Source organism: Microtus oregoni, unplaced genomic scaffold, assembly GCF_018167655.1.
Source record: "Microtus oregoni isolate MIOR12 unplaced genomic scaffold, Mior012 000004F_ref0000308, whole genome shotgun sequence".
NCBI lineage: Eukaryota > Metazoa > Chordata > Mammalia > Rodentia > Cricetidae > Microtus > Microtus oregoni.
Genome location: NW_024543063.1, coordinates 27,393,049 through 27,411,779, shown reverse-complemented (window position 1 = coordinate 27,411,779; position 18,731 = coordinate 27,393,049). Strand labels below are relative to the sequence as shown.

At 50.4% G+C, this 18,731-nt stretch overlaps 1 long non-coding RNA gene across 1 annotated transcript; it reads right to left on the bottom strand.

Annotated features, from left to right (window-relative positions):
- Window positions 1-440: 440 nt before the first annotated feature.
- Window positions 441-18,397, bottom strand: LOC121447408. The gene is made up of 3 exons (XR_005974175.1): window positions 18,345-18,397; window positions 5,093-5,172; window positions 441-670 (listed from the first exon to the last, which is right to left on the bottom strand). It is a non-coding gene; the product is annotated as an uncharacterized LOC121447408 (long non-coding RNA).
- Between the last annotated feature and the right edge of the window lie 334 nt (window positions 18,398-18,731).

The window sequence follows — 18,731 nt, the reverse complement described above, 5'->3', positions numbered from 1 at the left end:
GACAGCAATAGCTACACAGAGAGACCCTGTCTCAAAATAATAATAATAATAATAAATGTTTTGCTCATTGCTTTGTTTGGCATTATTAGATTGTATGCTGTGTGTTATATTGTAATTCACATTAATGCATGTTGATCCTCCTCACTCCTACTCATGGTTGTATCATGTTCCATTCAGTTGCCACACATTTTCAGCTTTGGCGTGTGCGTACGATGTGTGCGTGCATCATTTGTGTGTGAGGGAGGGAGCACACTCACCACAGCACACATGTGGCAATCACAGGTGTCACTCCTCATCATCAGACTTCCCACTCTTCGTCCCTGAGAAAGGCAGGCTAGCTGGGCTACGACCTTCCAGAGAGCCATTAAAACTCCACAAACTCCAGCAGTCTGTTTGCCAGGGGAGGACCATTTTACCACAGACATCCCCTGTGTCCTGTGATGATAATTCATAGATTCGGTGTTAGGTTGGTTTTATTCTTGTTTTTAAAGCCTCTGCACCTATCGTTCCCTGGCCTCACCCCGTCTCAGTCATCACCACTCTTCTCAGAATTCATGGTGCAGGCTCCACCTCTGCAATGGTGTGGGCCGAATGGATTGTGGATGATTTGATCTGAAACCAGTCCACGTCTTCACTCTGCTTCCTCTACTCCAGCCCCTCAGTGTATGTTCTAGAAGCCAAAAAAAAAAATGTTTTATTAGCCTCATGGATGCAACCAGAGACTTGACTAAAGCAACTTCAAGAAGGCTCTGGCTCACCGTTTCAGGAAACACAGTCATGGCGGGAAAGGTGTGGTGACAAGGTCCTGGGCATAGACAAGAAGTTGACAACATTCCCATTTCCCAAGCAAGAAAGTTGAGACTCCAAGAGACGGAATAAATTGCCCCTGATTCAGATCCTCCAGCCCAGGCATCTCAGAGCCAGGATTAATCATGAAATCTCAACATCCTAGAATACATTTGTTCATTGACACTGTTGGATTTCCTTTCTTCCTTGGGAGATGTAAGGGGCCAACAGCAAAGACCTATCAGGAAAGGGGATTTTTCTTCCTTCTCCTGCCAGCCCCACTAAGAATGAGTCACAGGTTCGGGAGCTAGCTTAGTCAGTAAAGAGCTTGCGGGTAGGCAAGAGGTCTCCAGTGTGATCCCCCAAACCATCTAAAAACAGACTTTATGACTCACAATTATAATCCCAGCACTGGGGAAGGAGAGCCAGACAGATCCCTGGGGGTCTCTAGGGAGCAGTGGCCTTTTTTACATGGTGAACTCCCGTTAGTGAGAGACCTTGTGCTTAGAAAAAGTTGATGGTGTCTGAGGAACAACCCTTGACCTCCACACACACATGCTTGAGCACACACATACATACATACACACATACATACATACACACGTACACACATATACACACATACATACCAACATACATACACACACATACATACATACACACATATATACACATACACACATATACACACACAAACACACAAACAAAGAGTGAATCAGACAGAGAAGCCAGGAAATCACAAGAGCCCACGTGGCTTCCTCACCCGGGGGTGAATATGACATGTGCCTTTACTAGACGCTGTTGAACATCATCTTTACACCAAACGACCCTTTAGGGAACTTCTTGTTTCCGCTCTGGACGGCACTGCCAAGGAAAACGTCCCCATGGGAAGCCTGGGACATGGCTGGCAAACCCTGGGCCTTTAAGGACTAGGAGTCTACATGGAAAAACATCTGGCTACTCCTACCAGCTGAGGGAACGTAAGGAACTTGCTCCGATGACATGATTCCTCCCTGAGAATTCATTTTCCACCAAGGATGTACTTGGCCCTGGTGTTGGCTCGTTTGGTTCAGTGTTAGCCTGGTGGTTGTTATTCAGCAAGGTGTGGCCCTGACCGAACACGCTTCTTTCCTGAGCAGTTCTCACCCCAAAGCCTAGCCTCTTCCAGAAAACCTGGAAGCTCCCCCAAGCAGACCACAGCAGGTCTCTAACTGCTGTGGACCAGGTTCTCAAACTGCGTGGCCGCTGCTTTCATTGCTCCCTGAACCCCCTTGATCCCAGTCATTGCCACTTTGAGCTCCGCAGCCCGGACATGCTCCCCTTCCTAACTGGTCTCTGGCTTCTCCTCTCACCACAGTGTCCTTGGCAGGAATGGCCCACATCTTTTACGAGCAGATCATTGCATGGAAAGTTACGTGGCAAACCATGGCAACTGGTCACCTGGGTAAGTACAGGCCAAACACCCACTTGGGTCTGAGGTACTGGAAAATGGAGACTATAAAGCAGTTTGGGGACTTTGTACTTCCCCTCTTCCTCTGTCAGGGTAGTTTTATTTCAGCTTGACACACACCAAAGTCATCTGAGAGGAGGGAGCCTCCATTCAGAAAATGCCTCCATAAGATCAGGTTGTAGGTCATCCTGAGATACCTTCTCATGATCCATGCTATGGCCATGACTGCCCCTGACTGTCCCTCAGATAAGTGGACATGAACTGATAGCTTCATACACCCTATTTCCTGGATCTCCAGGTGTCAGGTAAAACTGGAGTCGGCGGTGTGTATCTGGATTCAGAGTACTTCTGCCGGGAGATGGAGGCGGAATTCCAAGAAGTGCATGGCCAACTAGCCTGGTGTCCACAGTGACCAATAACAAAGGAATTCTGCATCACAGAAGGCAGACAGTCAGGACCAACACACAGGTTGTTCTCCGACCTCCTCACAAAAGTCAGGGCACACTTAAGCTTGTGTGTGCTCCATGTACACACACATACCACCACCTCTCTATCTTATACTCACACACCCAAGCTCTCTCTTCCCCTCTTTTTACATACACACACACACACAGAGGAGGCAGGATTAGAAAAAGAAGAGTTGGGTGTGATGGAGCACGCCTTTAATCCCAGAACTCAGGAGGCAGAGACAGGTGGATCTCTGATGTGGGAGTGTCATATATCAATCTGTTGATTTCATTGGTTAAGGAATAAAGAAACTGCCTAGGCCCCTTGATAGGCCAACCCTTAGGTGGGTGGAGTAAACAGAACAGAAGGCTGGGAGAAAGAAGCTGAGTGAGGGAGTCGCCATGATTCTCCCACTCCAGACAGACACAGGTTAAGATCTTTCCTGGTAAGCCAGCTCGTGGGCTACACAGATTATAAGAATTGGGCTAGTCCAGGTGCGAGAGTTAACCGAGAAAAGGCTAGATATAATGGGCCAAGCGGTGTTTAAAAGAATACAGTTTCCGTGTAATTATTTCGGGGCATAAGCTAAGCTAGCCATGTGGGTGGCCGGGTGCTGGGGACGCAGCCCCGCCGCTCCTATTACTACAGATCTCTGTGTGTTTGTGGCCAGCCTGATCTACAGAATGAGTTCCAGGACAGCCAGGGCTACAAAAGAATCCCTGTCTTAAAAAAAGAAAAAGAAAGAAAGAGAGGAGGGGGGAGAGAGAGAGACCAAGAAAAAAAGAAATGAGGCTCCAAAGAGCCCAGACAGACCAGAGAAGGCTGGTCATGGAGCAAACCGTGAACAGATGGAGACTTGGTGCTGTGAAAGAGTCAGGACCAGACAGGAGGCCAAGGAGTGATGTCTAGCCATCAGTGGACCTGGTTGGAAAGCCTGCCCCACAGCTTGGACTGCCATTTGGGGGAAGTTTTGGAAACTTAGAGGATGGGGAAGTAAGTCTCTAGGTGTGGGTAGTCAAGAGTTCTCTCTTTCCTTCTCTATCTCCCTCTCTCTCCCCTCCCACCCCACTTCCTGGTCAACCACAAACCGTTCTCCTCGCCGCACATTTCCACCACCACGGTGTTCAAGTCCATCGAGGCATCAAGAGACCAGGTACCGAAGCCATGAGCAAAATAAATCTGTCCTTTCTTAAGTCTCCCTGTCCAATATATTAGTAACAGGGACAAGGAAAGCAAGAAATACAGAGGAGCAAAGAGAATCCAAGGCTTCTCCTTCCTGTTACCCCAAGGCATGGCTATGGCGAAGGCTTCAGGTGGTCAGATGCAGCCTGCACACTGGTCTCCATGGTAGCGGCGTGTTCACCTGGGCACATGGCCATGCAGAATGGAGAGGCATCCTCAGCCTCCTTTGCAGCTACGTAGCAGGTTCTAGTTAGTGGAGATCCATTGAGGCAATCCGTGACTCCACATCCCTTCCTCTGTCTAAAGCAAGGGTGCGAGCATCTTGGGACACTAGGATGAGATCTCTCCTACGCGGGGTGGAACAGTATGTTGGAGGAGACTGGAGCTCTAGAGGACTGAGCCGCTTCCTTTCCGTCTCTGCGAGAGATGTAAGCATCCACGGTGCTTTATTTATTTAGTTATTTATTTATATTTTCTGTGTTGGGTTGGCTATACGTTAGACCTGACCTGTCACCTTCATTACAACAGCTCTGTCCCCAAACAGAGTTACCTTGAAGATGGCTGGATTCAAGCAGCTCTAAGTCGCCAAGATCCAGCTACACAGACATCATCAATGCCAAAGCCTGGAAGCTCATGCCATCATGGCTGCCGGGGGCTTCTCTGGAAAGCCAAGGTACCATTTACCCATCAGTCCACACTGTCCTTAGTGGCAGACACTGAAAAGGACCCTAGCGATGAATCCACAGTGGATTTCCTATGAATTGCACTGCCCTCCCTGGGAGCACCCTCATCCTCACCGTCCGAGATGGTGGTACCCACAACTCAGAAAGAGAAAGTAGGAAGGGCAAACAGGAAACCTGAAATGTAGACACAGGTCCTTCGTGGGTCCTCACTATCTTGAGCCTCCTTACAAGGGTTCATCTTTCAGGGGGAAGCTGAGACCCCCCAGGAGTAAACACAAGACAGGCAGAGGCAATGAAGTGGGGGTGGGGCTCATGGAGACCTGTAGAAGCACAGTGTGGAGACACAGGCTGGTTGGGCTTCCATGTCTGTGCCAGCCCCTTCCCAAAGGGAAGCTTACAAGTACACTGCCTACCGGCCTTGCCCTCATGGGAAGGCGGAATGTTTATAGACTATACAAGTCAATAAGGCCAGCTGGAGGACTCGTGCGTGAGACCGGGAGGGCAGACATGGAGCGGTTTGCAGAAAGGCCTCTCCGTGACTCACCTGCTGTCACTGTATGCTTCATCACCTCTTTGTTGAGAGCAGAGGCTGCTCTCAGAGCCTCCTCTCCAAACTCACGGTACCTGTGTGGTGAAGGCCGCCGTTATCTCCTACCCATGAGAGAGGGACAGTCACAGCCACTGTGCCTCCGTGGGTACCACTTTGCCCTTAAATGCTCACCCAACTGCTATCTGCTGACCTGTAGATGCTACAGACTAACAGCTGAACAAGGCCCTAACCCTGCCTGGCCATCTTCACGAGGACCAACACTTGGCTCTGATCCCCAGCAATGTTCCTCTGAACTTGACCTGAAGATCTTCCAGGAGCTTCTCACATCCATCCCTTCCTGCTTTGGGTCTGAGACTGTTCTACCTCTCCTTGAAGGTCCTGACTCATCCCAGCATCCATGCTGTGAAATTTCAAGACCAGCTATAGATATCTTTAGATCTTAAAAGGCTACAGAAACTGCCGCAGTAAACGAAACAGGTGGTCCTGCACACCTGGCTAGATGTGACGATGAGTCTCCTATGCGACCGTTGCTAAAGCTTCTTAGGCTGCAGCACTGATGGTCCCACCTAACCATAACCTAGCAGCCAAAAGCCACACCAGAGGCAGGAAGGAGAAGGCCCCTTACACATCACAATGGACTGGACATGCTGTGCCTTTTGCTATTCTTGCAACTTTTCTGAGATGCGCATCTTAATTTATTCTTTCCACCAAAATAAATAAATAAATAAAATAATAAAAGGAAAGGAAAGAAAGCAGCAAGTGTATCTCAGCTGGTAGACAGGTGACTTAACAGGCAAGGAGCTCTGGGTTCGATCCCCTCACTTTGCGAATCTGAAGCAAGACTGTCCTAGCCCCAGGGAGTAAAGTCAAGAGGATCAGGAGTTCAAGGCCACCCTAGGCTACATTAGACGCTGTTTCAAGAAAGGTAGAGGGAAGAAAAAGAATATGCACAAAGCTTTGGAAGCCTAAGAAGGCACCCAGCACAGATAAGGGCACAGGAGGAGCAGCTGTGAGGACAGTGTGGACTCTTGAGGGCCCCTGAGAAGGTGAATCACTGTAGGGAAGTGGCCGGTGTTGGTTATCCCCAAGGCAGGGGGCAGAGAGAGCCCCATGGGCTCCTCAGACCGCGGTGACAAGCTTGTTGATTTGGTCTACAGAGCAGCCACTTCCCCATGAAAAGCCCCAATACCTTCCAGGAACTGCCTCTTCCCACTTCCCTTTGCCACAGGCATTCTGCAGCCTTGCCTATCTGACTTCATCCACAGGTCTTTGCAGGCACTTGCGACCCTGTTTCTGAGGAGCTGACCTCCCCCTGCTGTGAATGCTGATGACCCACAGTGGGCAAAGTGAAGGCTCTGGAAGGGGTAACACTGGTTTTAGCCTGTAGTGGAGGGATCCCAGGTGAAGACATGGAGGAGGGGAGGACCAAGGCTCCCCACTTCTGCCAGAAGCCCTGGGAATTGGTAGAAGAAACACATAGGATCTGCAGGCTATCAGGATGTTGAGTATGACCTTCACCGAGTGGTCACTGTCACTGGGCAGGCACACTTCTGACACCGTTAGGGCTTTTGGGCCCCGGAGACTTCACCCCCCTTTAATATTTATTGAATTGGCATACTTACTGTATGTATTTATGAGACATAGCATGTGGCTGTACCTGTATACATGGTGTAATGACACACCAGGCCACGGGCCCACTTATCACACAAAGTATTTTTTATTTCTATGCAACAGGACTCTTCCAAAACCCTCTTTTTAAAGCTATTTTTAAATGTCCAACACATTGTTTTCAACCATGGTCCCCTTACCACTCTACAAAACATTAGAAGTAATTTCTGCTACCAGCTACACCCTAACCTGGTTAACCACCCTCTGCTACCCTGACCCCACCCCCATTTCCCCAGCTGACCATAATGATCTTCCTACGCTCGATGTCCTTGAGAAGATGTGGTAGTCCTGACACTCATCTTTTGGACCTGATGTATAATTTGCCAGTCTGCTAGGACGGCTATAACAAATATCCCTGGAGCCCAGTAGCTTAAACAACATGAGGAGCTTATCCTTCATGGTCCTAGATAGCGAGCCCAAGACCACAGAGCCGGCTGATGCTGTTCCCAGCAAAGGCCTTGCCCCTGGCTTGCAGAAGCACCTGGTTGTTGTGTCGTTGTGTGTCGACCAAAAGAACGACTGCTCCTTGGCTGAGGACCTGGATGTGCTGGACGGGATGTCGGCCCTGGGAGCTCTTCACTGTCAACTGAGGATCCTGAGGGCCTGGCCCAGGCTCCCCACCCTCCCACGTGAATGCCATTCAGGTTTTTTGTTGTTGTTCATTGTTGCCTGCCGGACAACTGGAAGTGTTTTCTTTGGAAAGCCCAGCGATCCGGCACGCTACCCTTCCTCTGTACTGAACAAGTGTTGTTTAAACGGGCAGCCTCGATTGTTTTGGAGATAGGCGCCTTTTCGAGGGAGGAGGAGGTCTGTGCGCCTTGATTACTTTGGCGGCCTTCCTTTATTTTTTCTGGAAACTCCTCTCTGCGTATGAAGATGGTAGGTTTCACGGACCTGTAACAAACACTCACTTAGCGTGCAAGACCCTGGCCCTGGGCAGCCTAGGAAGACTCATACTAAGGTTCCTGAGGAGGCCCAGAAAGGGGGAGGTGGAGGCTGCAGGGCCTGGGAAAGTCACACCCCCTAGTGTGAGCTGAGCTTGCTGACTGTTTGGGACCTGCAGACAGAGGCCTGAAAATTCCAAACACAGTCCACAGCCCTTTGGCTTTCCTCAGGCCCCTTCCTTCCTGTCCTTCAGCCTGACCCTCCCCTCCTGGCAGGCCCTTCCTGTTTCGCAGAAGGTCAGCCTGTGGCAGAAGAATGGCCATTGTTCCTCCCTCCCCTGGTCCCTGCTCACATCCGGCCCCTAGTCTCTAAGTTCCCCTTCAGAACAGCCAGACTTTCCTTCTCCTGCAACCTGAGAGACTAGGGCGTTTCCTGCCTGGCCACCCTGGTTCCCACCTTCCGCTGCCTGCAGGCCTGCGGGACATCAGACTCTGCTTTTCTAGGTCCCACAGCTCTAACCTGTGACTGAACTTGGCAGCTCTGGGCCCTCTTTCCTCATCTTCACGCTCCACCTGCTCCAGGACGTATTTACTTGGGACCTCATGGGGAAAAACACAGGGCGAATCCAGTCACCCACACCTTCATCCTTCCAGGCAGGCATCATCCTGTTCACAGATCAGAGATGCCTCGCCTGCCTGAGGCCTGGGGGCTCTCTTCCGTGACTCCATAGCCAAGTGAGCTCCAGGCCTTTCTGACTCAGTGCTCTCTGAGCCACCTACTTGCCTGCAGCTGCTTCTGCTTGGGGGAGCCCTTTCTTTTGGCTCCTTACAGTAGGGACAGATCCAGGTCCCCTCTGTACTACTTGGGGACCCTCTTTTGGTACTCCCTTTAGTGCTCAGCCCTCTTCCTCCACTCATTTCTGCCACCGGCCACCCATCCACAACTCACAAAGAGACAGGATCCTCCCCAGTGTGGCCCGAGTGACCAGAGTCCCAGGAGATATCTCTGAGCCAATCCCCAATTCCATGATTTATTCAGAATTAGTCCCCTGAGCAGCTCATTTAGGAGATATTCCCCCCACAAATCTGTGTGAGCCCCTTTACATATGGTTGACACCATCTCCCTAAGATGGAGTGTCCCTGGAAAAGTAAAGAAACAGGCAGGAGTCCCAAGGGTCACATGAAGTCGGGGAGAAGATTTATTTGTGGTGGATCAGTGAGTCCCTTCTGCTGCTATTAGGGGCACGTACATGGTCACATACGTCACCTATGTAACCACAGAGGTCAGGATGGTTCTTCCCAGGCCTGCGGATGCTGGAGTCACTTATGACGACATGCATCAGGGGTTACAGCATACTCTACTGCACCATGAACCTTCACCAGCACACACACACATACACACACACACACACACACACACACAAACACGTCAGCCTTCCGCTTAGGACCAACGTCTAACAAAAATATTGTCTCTCTGGCTGCAGTGCGGATAAGTCAAGAGACGTGTTGACTGGCGTGATGGAGCACACAGATGTACTGTGAACACAGCCACTGCAGAGTCCAAAGTGCCCCATTGCTATTATTAGGCCGTGACCAGATGCAAAGCCAGGAAAAGTGACCTGGCTCAGAGGACCTCAACCTCTGAACGAATGTCGTCATCTCGCTGAGTTCCTGAATTCACCGCCACTAGGTTGGGACATTCTCTTCAAGAGCCAGCTCCACGGTCAGATTGTAGGGCATTGTGTAATCCGTGAAGTTCACTGGCAGGGGTGACTTGCGTCTTTTGCACATTGACCCTCAAGTTCCTGGAAGCTAAAAGCGATGAACGTTCTGTTCTTCCCCCTCCCCCACCCCACTCCTTTCTGTTCTCTGTCCTTCAATCAAACTATGTGACACCCACAGTGCCCAGGGGACCTGGCCAGAACCCAGCTAGCACTCACGTGTCCCTAGAGCCCGCACACATACAACTTGGGGGCTCTTTCCTTTTAAAACCATATACATGACCATTCTCTGTCAGAACGGCAGAAGCCAGAAGCCTAGCGATTAAGACTCAGGCCAGAAAACACACTGGCTGAACGATTCCTCAGGGACAAATGAACTGGTATCCCAAGGCTGGGAGGGAATGGGGACCACCCTTCCAGTATCTTCGGGAGATGCTGTTGAATGGCTAGGAATACGCTTCTCTGTAGATCCAGGGCAAAGTAGGCTGGATATGTACACTAGCCTGCACTAGATGTAGGGGTCACAGGATCACGATGGGCGCTGGTAACAGCCCGAAGGCGGCATGTGGCACACAGGGGTGGGCACAGGAGAGAAGTTCTAGGAAACAGCTCTGTAATGAAGGCCACTCAGCACTGTTGTGGCCTGTGGCTTCCTCAGTAAAATCTGTTTGAGAGAATGGAGCTGCACTTTCTCAAAGTGGCCCCGCTTCGTCCCCTCTGGCTACTCCCCTTTGGCTCACAATCTTTGTTAGCTTTCGGCCCCTAAATGAGAAACTGTCCAGATTTTTTTATTTTGCTTTGTTTTGAAGCTCTGCTGTGCCTACGCCCACTGGCCAAGCCCCTGACGACAAACTTCATCAAAACAACGTGCATGTGTTACAACCTCTGTCCTAGAAGCAGGCATCACTGGGGCCTGTGTGTGTTTGCAGAATGGTTTCCAAATTTGACCTGTGTCCCCAAAGCTGAGATCGCCATCGAGAGCTGTTATTACATCTCTGTCTTGCCTCAGGAGATACACAAAGGCCAGAACGCTGTGTACTGGGAGTCGTGCCATCCCCGATGCTCCTTTTGCCTTTGGGATCAATGCCCCCCAAAAACATGTGGTCGTTGGACACCAGAAACACAACATCCTCGTGTGTTACTGCTGGAGAGAAAAGAAACTGGGGAGGATGGCTGCTGAGATCTGCCTCTAGGCCCTGTCCACAAAGCCCTTCCCACCGAGATGAGACCTTCCTCCTTCAGGGGACTGACCTGACACTCTGGTGCAGGCCACCTCCATGGCAGGGTTCCTCAGTGTCTTTGCTGCTTCCCCACCACAACCTAAGATGGCTTCCTTGGCCTCAGTTAATTCTCTAGTCCACCTCGTCCATTTTTCACTGTTCTTACAAAATACCAGAGCCAGGGTACTTTATAATAATAATAATAATAAAAGTTTATTTCACGGTATTGCGAGTTCAAGAACGTGGTGTCAGCTCCGGAAAAGGCTCCCTGAGCCTGCCAGATCATGGCAGATTGCATTGTGTGACGATCACATGGGAGACAGTAAGTCAGGAAGAAGTGTGGGGGAGGGACCAGTCTTTCTCCTTTATCAAAAACCATCTCTCATGAACCAAGCAGGCTCTCAGGAGAAAGCCTCTAACCCCTCCCCCAGCAAGCACATTACAGACAGCTCACCTCGTGTGTGTTAGGTCAGGTCTGCAGGCTTGGACAGTGGGTGCGTCTGGGGTGAGGAAGAGAAGCCTGTAAGAACTGAAGTTGCGGGAGGACAAATAGTCTGCACTGAGCTCATCGGGACACATTCCGGCCATCATCATCATCTTGACTCTTCTGTATTGGTTCATTTTGTCCCCCAGCCTGCACTCTTCAATGACCCCCCCCCCATGCCAGCTTCACCTTCATCCTCCTCCTCCCTCCTCTCCCTTGGGTCCACCTGGCTCTGTGTATCAGGGTTGGGAGGGGCGCTTGTCTCCTCTCATGGACGCCTGCCTGGTCCACAGCAACTCAGGTTGAGATCTGTCTACAGCTAGAAGATCACTCGGCACCTGTTGCTGGGGCTGTCTGTGAGTCACGCAGGCCTCGGCTGGACGAAGGAGCAAGAATGCATTCCCACCCTGTAGAAGCTCGGAGGAAAAAATTTAGGCAGTTGAAAATATGGGCCAAATGGGGCCATCATCTGTTTTTGTACACAGAGTTTTACTGGGACACAGCCACACCACTCACCCAGGCTGTGTCACCACACAGAGAACACACTGGACAGTTGGGACCAGAAATATGATCTGCAAGTCAGAAAACACTTACTACGTGGTCCTACACAAAAAACCACCTGTAATGAGTCTTTCTCTGTACCACCAGTTAGCTCACATATGACATGGAGAGTTATTATTAATTATGAAAGCTCAGTCTATAGCTTAGGTTTGTTCCTAACTAGTTCTTGTAACTTAGATTAACCCACTTCTATTAATCTATGTTCTACCACATAGCGCGTGGCTGTTACTCTCCTCCTGCATATCTCACTTGCTCTGCATCTCCTGGTGTCTCTCTCCTAGGCCTCAATTCCTCCTCCTCCTTCCTCTCTCTGCCAGGAAGTCCCACCTACACCTCCTGTCTCGCTATTGGCCACTCAGCTCTTTATTAAACCAATCACAGAAATATATCTTCACACAGTGTACAAACAACCTGTCTGTCTGCTCTGCCCCATTTAGGGCGCTCCAGAAGATGGGCCCTTTGTCTTGTTGATGTCCCAGGGACTGCCACCCATACATCCCCAGCAGACAAACTCTCAAGGCCTGGAGACAGGTTCTCTGGATGGTAAACCCAAGGCACCTGAAAAGGAGAGGAGAGCTGGGCTGAAACTCAGTCAGTAGAAGGTTTGCTTAGCACACTTGAAGCCCTGGGTTCCATTCCTAGCATTGCATAAGCCATATATGGTGGTTCATGCTTCTAATCCCAGCACTTGGGCAGTGAAGGCAGGAACATCAGAAGTTCAAGGCCATCCTTGGCTATATAGTGAAGTCAGCCTGGGCTACCCGAGACTATGTTTCAAAAGGACAGCAACAACAAAATTGAAATGAGGCAGGTTGCATAGCATCTGCACCATCCTGTCAACACTGGGCTCTATTGCTAAATTACCTTAAATCAAAACTTCTATCCGAAACCACATCGCCATCCCCAGGACAGTGAAAGCCTCCTGTGTTGACAGGAGTCAGCAATTGTCTCGAGATGACCTCAAAGACCTTTTGTTCTCCTGTTCCAGGCATTGAGAGCTCACCGTAGAAACTGAAACATGAAGAAAAGGTCCTGGACAGGATAGCCCTAGACAGTCACACAACTGTGCAGGATGCATGCATATCTTCCGGAACTCTGCCTGGCGACTGCCCCACTCCCCTCCACCCCTGCCGTGTCCTGCCTACCCCACTCTAAAACGAAGACAGTTGCTCCCAGAATGACTACACAGCATACTGAGCCCAAACCCCGAAAGACTACACAGCATACTGAGCCCAAACTCCTCCATGGTTTTCTTTGTTCACACAAAGGATGTGACTGGTCTCTTGGCAGAGATGGCGGATGCAGAGAAGGGAAAAGGGGTCCTCAGGCTCAGTTCCTGTCTGCTACTCGGAAAGGTTTTGTTTCCACTGTACTTCTTGTGTGCGTGAAAGCCCCCTGAAAACCAAAACCTGCATTGAGAACCCCCACCACACCCCACCACACCCCACCACACCCATGACACAGGAGCACAGCTGTACCTGTGTCTGTTCCACCTCTGAATGATACTTCTCTGCTGCCCTGGTACGCTTCTCCTGAGCCCCTGCTCTGATCCCCTCTCCAAACACCTCTCCACCCCAGAGAAGCCACCCACTGGCAGCCGCCCCTGGCCAGGGTCACTCTGCACAAACAGCCCCTTTCCACACACCCCAGTCTGTCCTAAGGCCAGCTGTGTGGAGGCTGTCACTCCTCACCCCCACAAAGGCTCAGCCACGCAGCTCAACAAGGTGTCCCCCCCCCCCCCCCGGCCTCCTGGGTCTGCTGCTATCTGATCAGCTTTCATCTGACTCAAGGCCTCGATGTCCCTGAGATGTCTCAGGGCCCATTTATTCACCTTCAGAAGGTCTCCTCCCACAAGCCTCGCTGGTGGGGATGTGGAATGCTCCAGCCACTATGGAAGTAGGTATGGAGGGTTCTCGAAAACCAAAAAACAGGACTACCATGTGACCAGCTACATCACTCGGGAGGAGTCACCCAGAATGTGTTCTAAGTTAACACATCACAGAGACACCTGCACATCCATGTTTGCTGTGGTACGGCTTCACAGCAGCTAACTTAGCCAACAACGGAGAACTGAATAATAAAAATGCCGTACATTAAAATTCAGTACTTAAACCATAAACAGGCAGGCAGTTGACCCTTGAGTGACAGGGCGTACGTGCAAAAAGTTCATTACCGCAGCGGGTTGTGTCTACTAAAGTTGTTTCAAGTCTGACCTTGAATCAACAATAAACACCTGGGAATTCAAAAAGGAAAAAGGAAAAATGTCATATATACACAAGAGAGCTTTTTTATCCATGAAGAAGAGCAAAGCCCTATCATTCATGGGAAAAGAGAAGACCCTGGAGACAATAGGATAAGTCAGTCTCAGAAACACAGAAGCTATGTTTTTCTCTCGTATGTGACCTCTCCATCCTATATGACCGCATCTAGCCATGTGTGTATGTGTTAAATGAAAGCAGATATGAAATTGTAAGGAGATAGTGAAGGGAGAATGAGGGGTCAGGGCGGGGCAGAATAGACCCAACATATCACACATACCTGTAAGAAAATTTAGAATAACTAGGAGGCTGGAGAGATGGCTCAGTGGTTAAGAGCACTGGCTGCCCTTGCAGAGGACCCAGGTTCAGTTTCCAGCACCCACCTCGTGGCTCACAGCCATCTGTAACTCCAGTTCCAGGGAATCTGATGCCCTCTTCTGGCCTTCACAGACATTGCATGCATATGGTGTACAGACACACATGTAGGCCAAACACTCATACAAACAAAATAAATAAACATTGTAATAAACAAAGAGAAAACGTCTTCTTTCCCATGCCCAGGGCCAACTGCATGCCAGGCTCTGTTCTGGCATCTGTCCCTGTCCTCCTGAGCCTCACTGTCCCCTCTTCCTTCTGGAAGGCAGATCCCACCTTAGGGAGCCCATCACCCCCTCTGGACCACCCCCTGCCAGGCCTTCCAGGACTCTCACCTACCCAACCCCCTCCTAACCTTCCTTCCTGTTGCACTCCAGCAGGAAGTCTGGATGCCCGTAGACTGCCCCCACCCCTGTGACCATGTGCCCCTCCCACCTTCATGCCAGCTGTGCTCCCCTTGCTTGTCCCTCTCCTCTGCCCAGGCAGCACCTCCTCTCAGTCAAGCCCAGGTCAGTTCCTGCTGTCAGCCTTCCAGACTCACCAGCAGGACTGTCCTCCCCCCTCTGCTCCGCATCCCGTCAGCCCATCGTTCTGTGATGACATCTTCAGGCGCGAAGATGTGGCAGTACCCATTACCAAGGCCTCCCCGCTTGCTCATATGCTAACTCAGAACACGTTTCTCTTCCTTCAAAGCACCGCCTCTCCGATTAGTGCCCCAGTAGACACGCACATTTGTGATGCTAGGGATGAATGTGACCTCCAACACGGGGAGTGCCGACCTGTATGCATCCCGCCCCCATGATTTAAGTGACAGCATCGTTTCCTACACCAGCTCTCTGGGAGACCATGGGCCTGGCATTTGTCCTCTAGGCTGTCACCTGACTCTGCGCAAGCCAGCTGCTTCTCTGTGCATCCCTTTACCTCTCTGAGCCACTTTCTTCATTAATGAAAGGGGAAGAGGGGTGCTGCCTCGGTGGCCAGCTTCTGCGGAACAAGTGACGTGGCAGAGATGTGCCTCGCAGATGTGGGCATCGGTGTCCGTTCCGCTGGGGATGAAATGTAAGAGCGTCTTCCAAATTCCCGTATTGAGACCCAAACCCTCAAGGTGAGGGGAGGAGGAGGAGGCCTTTGGGCATGGTTAGGTTATGGGGGTGAGGCCCTAATGAGCGAGATTGAGTGTTCTGTGAGAGGAGCTAGAGAGAGGGACCCCACTCTGTTCCCACCATGTGGGGCCACAGCTGGGGGCTAGCATGTCGAAGATGCCCGCACAGAGCTGATCTATGCTGGCACACTGGTTCTTAGACATCCAGCTTCCAAACTTTGGGAAATAATGTCTTTTTTTCCCCCCACTTTCAGGTTTGCAGGACTTCATTACAATTGGGCTGAGACTGTCTGCCCGCTTGAGCAGGGACGGGGGAAATTGAAAGTCTGGGAGACTGGTAAGGTTCTATCTTCAATACACTACATTCTCAGGTGCTGGCTTGGGGGTTCCCAGAGCCCTTTGGTTCCTCCCCCAGTGCCTTGCCAGCTGTCTGACGGCACATGTTCTCACAAAGCATGACTCTCTAGCCCAGCCCCGCCGTCGTGAGTACAGTAACTCCAAAGCAAGTCTGCCGGCTGTGCCTATCTGGGTCCTCCACATACGCATTCATGTAAGAAGAGCCTGGAGTCAGGATGCTGACTCAGAGCTATTCCAGCCCCCGCTGGGAGGAAGGAAGTGTCCGACTCATACCAGGTCCCAGGGCTTGAGATGTGATCTCAAAGCATGACTGCCCCAGTCCACCCTGTTCCTCTAGCCATTGCTCTCCTCCGGGCAGGACTTCCTCCTCCATGGTCCTCTGCTCCTGTGTTTGTGACAGCAAAGCCAGGGTGACAGCAGCCTACACACCTTTGAGGTGGCTTTCACGTCATCGTGGGTAGACAGACAGGAGGGAGAAACAGGAGAGCCCTAAACACTTGCAAGTCAGTTAGCTTAGGATATGCAGCGCCAAAGGGACCCTGCTTTAAACACTGACACCCAAGGGTGTCCTATGACCTACACAAGAAGACCTTGGCAGCCCACCCACATGTACCATGCCCACAAATATTAAAAAAAAAAGAAAGAAAAAATGAAAGAGAGAGGGGGGACAGCCCCTTCCTCAGTCACTCAGCTGGAATGTTTCCACCCAAGACAAGTGAGGAGGAACCTTCCTGCAGAGACTGGAGGCCTCCGCAGAGCAGCTCCCCCTTTCTAAAGTTGCTAAGCGATGGTTCCCATCCATCAAAGAGAAGGTGTGCAGCGAAAGAGAAGAGACAAGAGAGGTGGCTGTGATTGCTACAACAGGAGCCTGAATCTTTCTGTGCTTCTGCATACAGCTTCATACAGGGGAGGACGTCAGCCTGCGTCACCACTGTCACCTAACCCCTCATGGATGCAAATGTCGTGTTCCCAAAGGAACAGAGCTGAGGATGTGTCTCCAGAGACACAGGCGAGCCCCGGGGAGGCCATGGAGCTGTGCTGGCCCGTTCAGGGAGCTCTTAGGGGAAAAAGACCTGTGTTAGAGGCTCCCATGTGCCTCCTCCCTGCTCTGTCTCTCATCCTGCAATCTGGAGCATTTGAACCCAGAACACTATGAGTCATCTGGAGACTCCAACTTCCAGAAAGTGAAGGCAGGCACGAAAGTCATCTTCCAGCCTGGGGGGGGGGGGGGGGGGGAGGGGTGGTGGTGGTGAAAGAATTAGAACTTTAGCCTTGTGGGTGGAGAGAGACCAGCATGAGGAAGTCCAGCCCCCACATAACCTTCATGGCCAGCTGACCTTGCCGAGTAAGTCAGCTCCGGGGAAAGACCCTGTCTCAAAAAGTAAGATGGAACCGGCCAGATGGTTCATCGGGTAGGGTGCTGGCCTCCAAGCGTGGATGACCTGAGTCTGTTCCTTGGTACTCATATAGTAAAAGGATAGAACTAACTCCTACAGACTGTCCCCTGATCTGCATACATGTCTCCCCTGCTCCACATACATACATGAAAAATAAATAAAACACAATTAAAAATGAAGAATGATTGAGGAGGGCCCTGATACTGACCTCTGGCCTTCATGTTCCACGTGTGCAGCTACACATATGTGTTCGTCCATGTGTGTGTGCACACACAGAACCTTCGCCTCTCAGAGAAGCTTGTGTTTACTAACATTAACCCTGAGCTAAATGGAACTCATGTTAGTTGAGTTACAGTCTTGGCGACTAAACTCTGCTTTGGATGATAGAAAACAGAAGATCCTGTGTACATGGCATCCACAGGGCATCCCAAAGAGGAAGGATGAATGAGTCCAGCAACTTCCACACACCTAGAGAGCAGGAGCTGGCCTCTGAAACCTGGGCTCCTACTCACCGAGCCGGACCCATCACCCTTAACCAGTGATCATCCCCAGGTCTCTCAAAGCTAACATTACGTCAAAGCCACTTCTATTTTTAACTCATGAAACCAAATGATGATTTTAAAGTCTCCCCCTTGATAGCAGGACCGTATGAGAGGTTTCCAGAGTGTGAGGAACACGCAGGCATCCTTGTGAGTCACGCTGTCACCCACAGTGGCCCGAGGCTGGCTTCAGTATTTTGATCTTCACTCTACAGTGCATAGCCTGCATGCTAGCTGGAGACCGAGGAATAACAGCGTGGACGGTGAAATACAAGTGCCCAGCTGTGCATGGAGGGGAGGGGCTTCTGCAAACTTCTCTCCAGGCTGCTTCCGCTAGAGCCTACATTTCTAGGACTTCACAGAAGGAATGAGGCTCGGTAGAGCAGGCAGGCCTGTAATCCTAGTACTGGAGAAGCGGGGCAAGAGGAGCACAAGTTGGAGGCTAGCCAGGGCTACATACTGTCATCCTGTCTCAAAACAGTAGCCAAAAAACAAAATGGAAAGAAATCGGTGTATATTGCTAGTTATAAACGGATTTGACTCTTTTTTTCTTACTAGTAAAAATTTTAAAATGCAATTATCACAACACAGGTTTCAAAAAAAACAAAATCTCTTGGCTTCTCTTGGCTACCGGGAACAAAATATCGAAAATTGTTATGAAGATATGATTGCTCTCATACCTGTCATCCAATACTCCAAGAGACGGTGGCAGGAGGTTTGCCAGTAAGAATTCAGGGCAGACCTGTTTCAAAAAAAAATCTTTTTTTATAATAGGCCAGTTTGAGTGTAAGATTTTAAGATTCTTAATGCCAGGAAAATAAAATGAGATATACCTCTTTTTTTATTATAAAATTATGAAGTACCGTATTCACTGAAAGTCATTCTATGTAACTGTATTGTGTCTCAGACTGGTAAACTCTGACATGCTATTTCTGCTCACTGAGGAGCTGGCTCTGGAAGCAGGGTAGACACCTCCCCATTTCAGACCCAAGAGTCTTTGTCTCAAAGTGTCCTCTGAGGCCCATGTTTGGGTAGAACTGGTCCCCTAACTCTGTGAGATCAAGAAA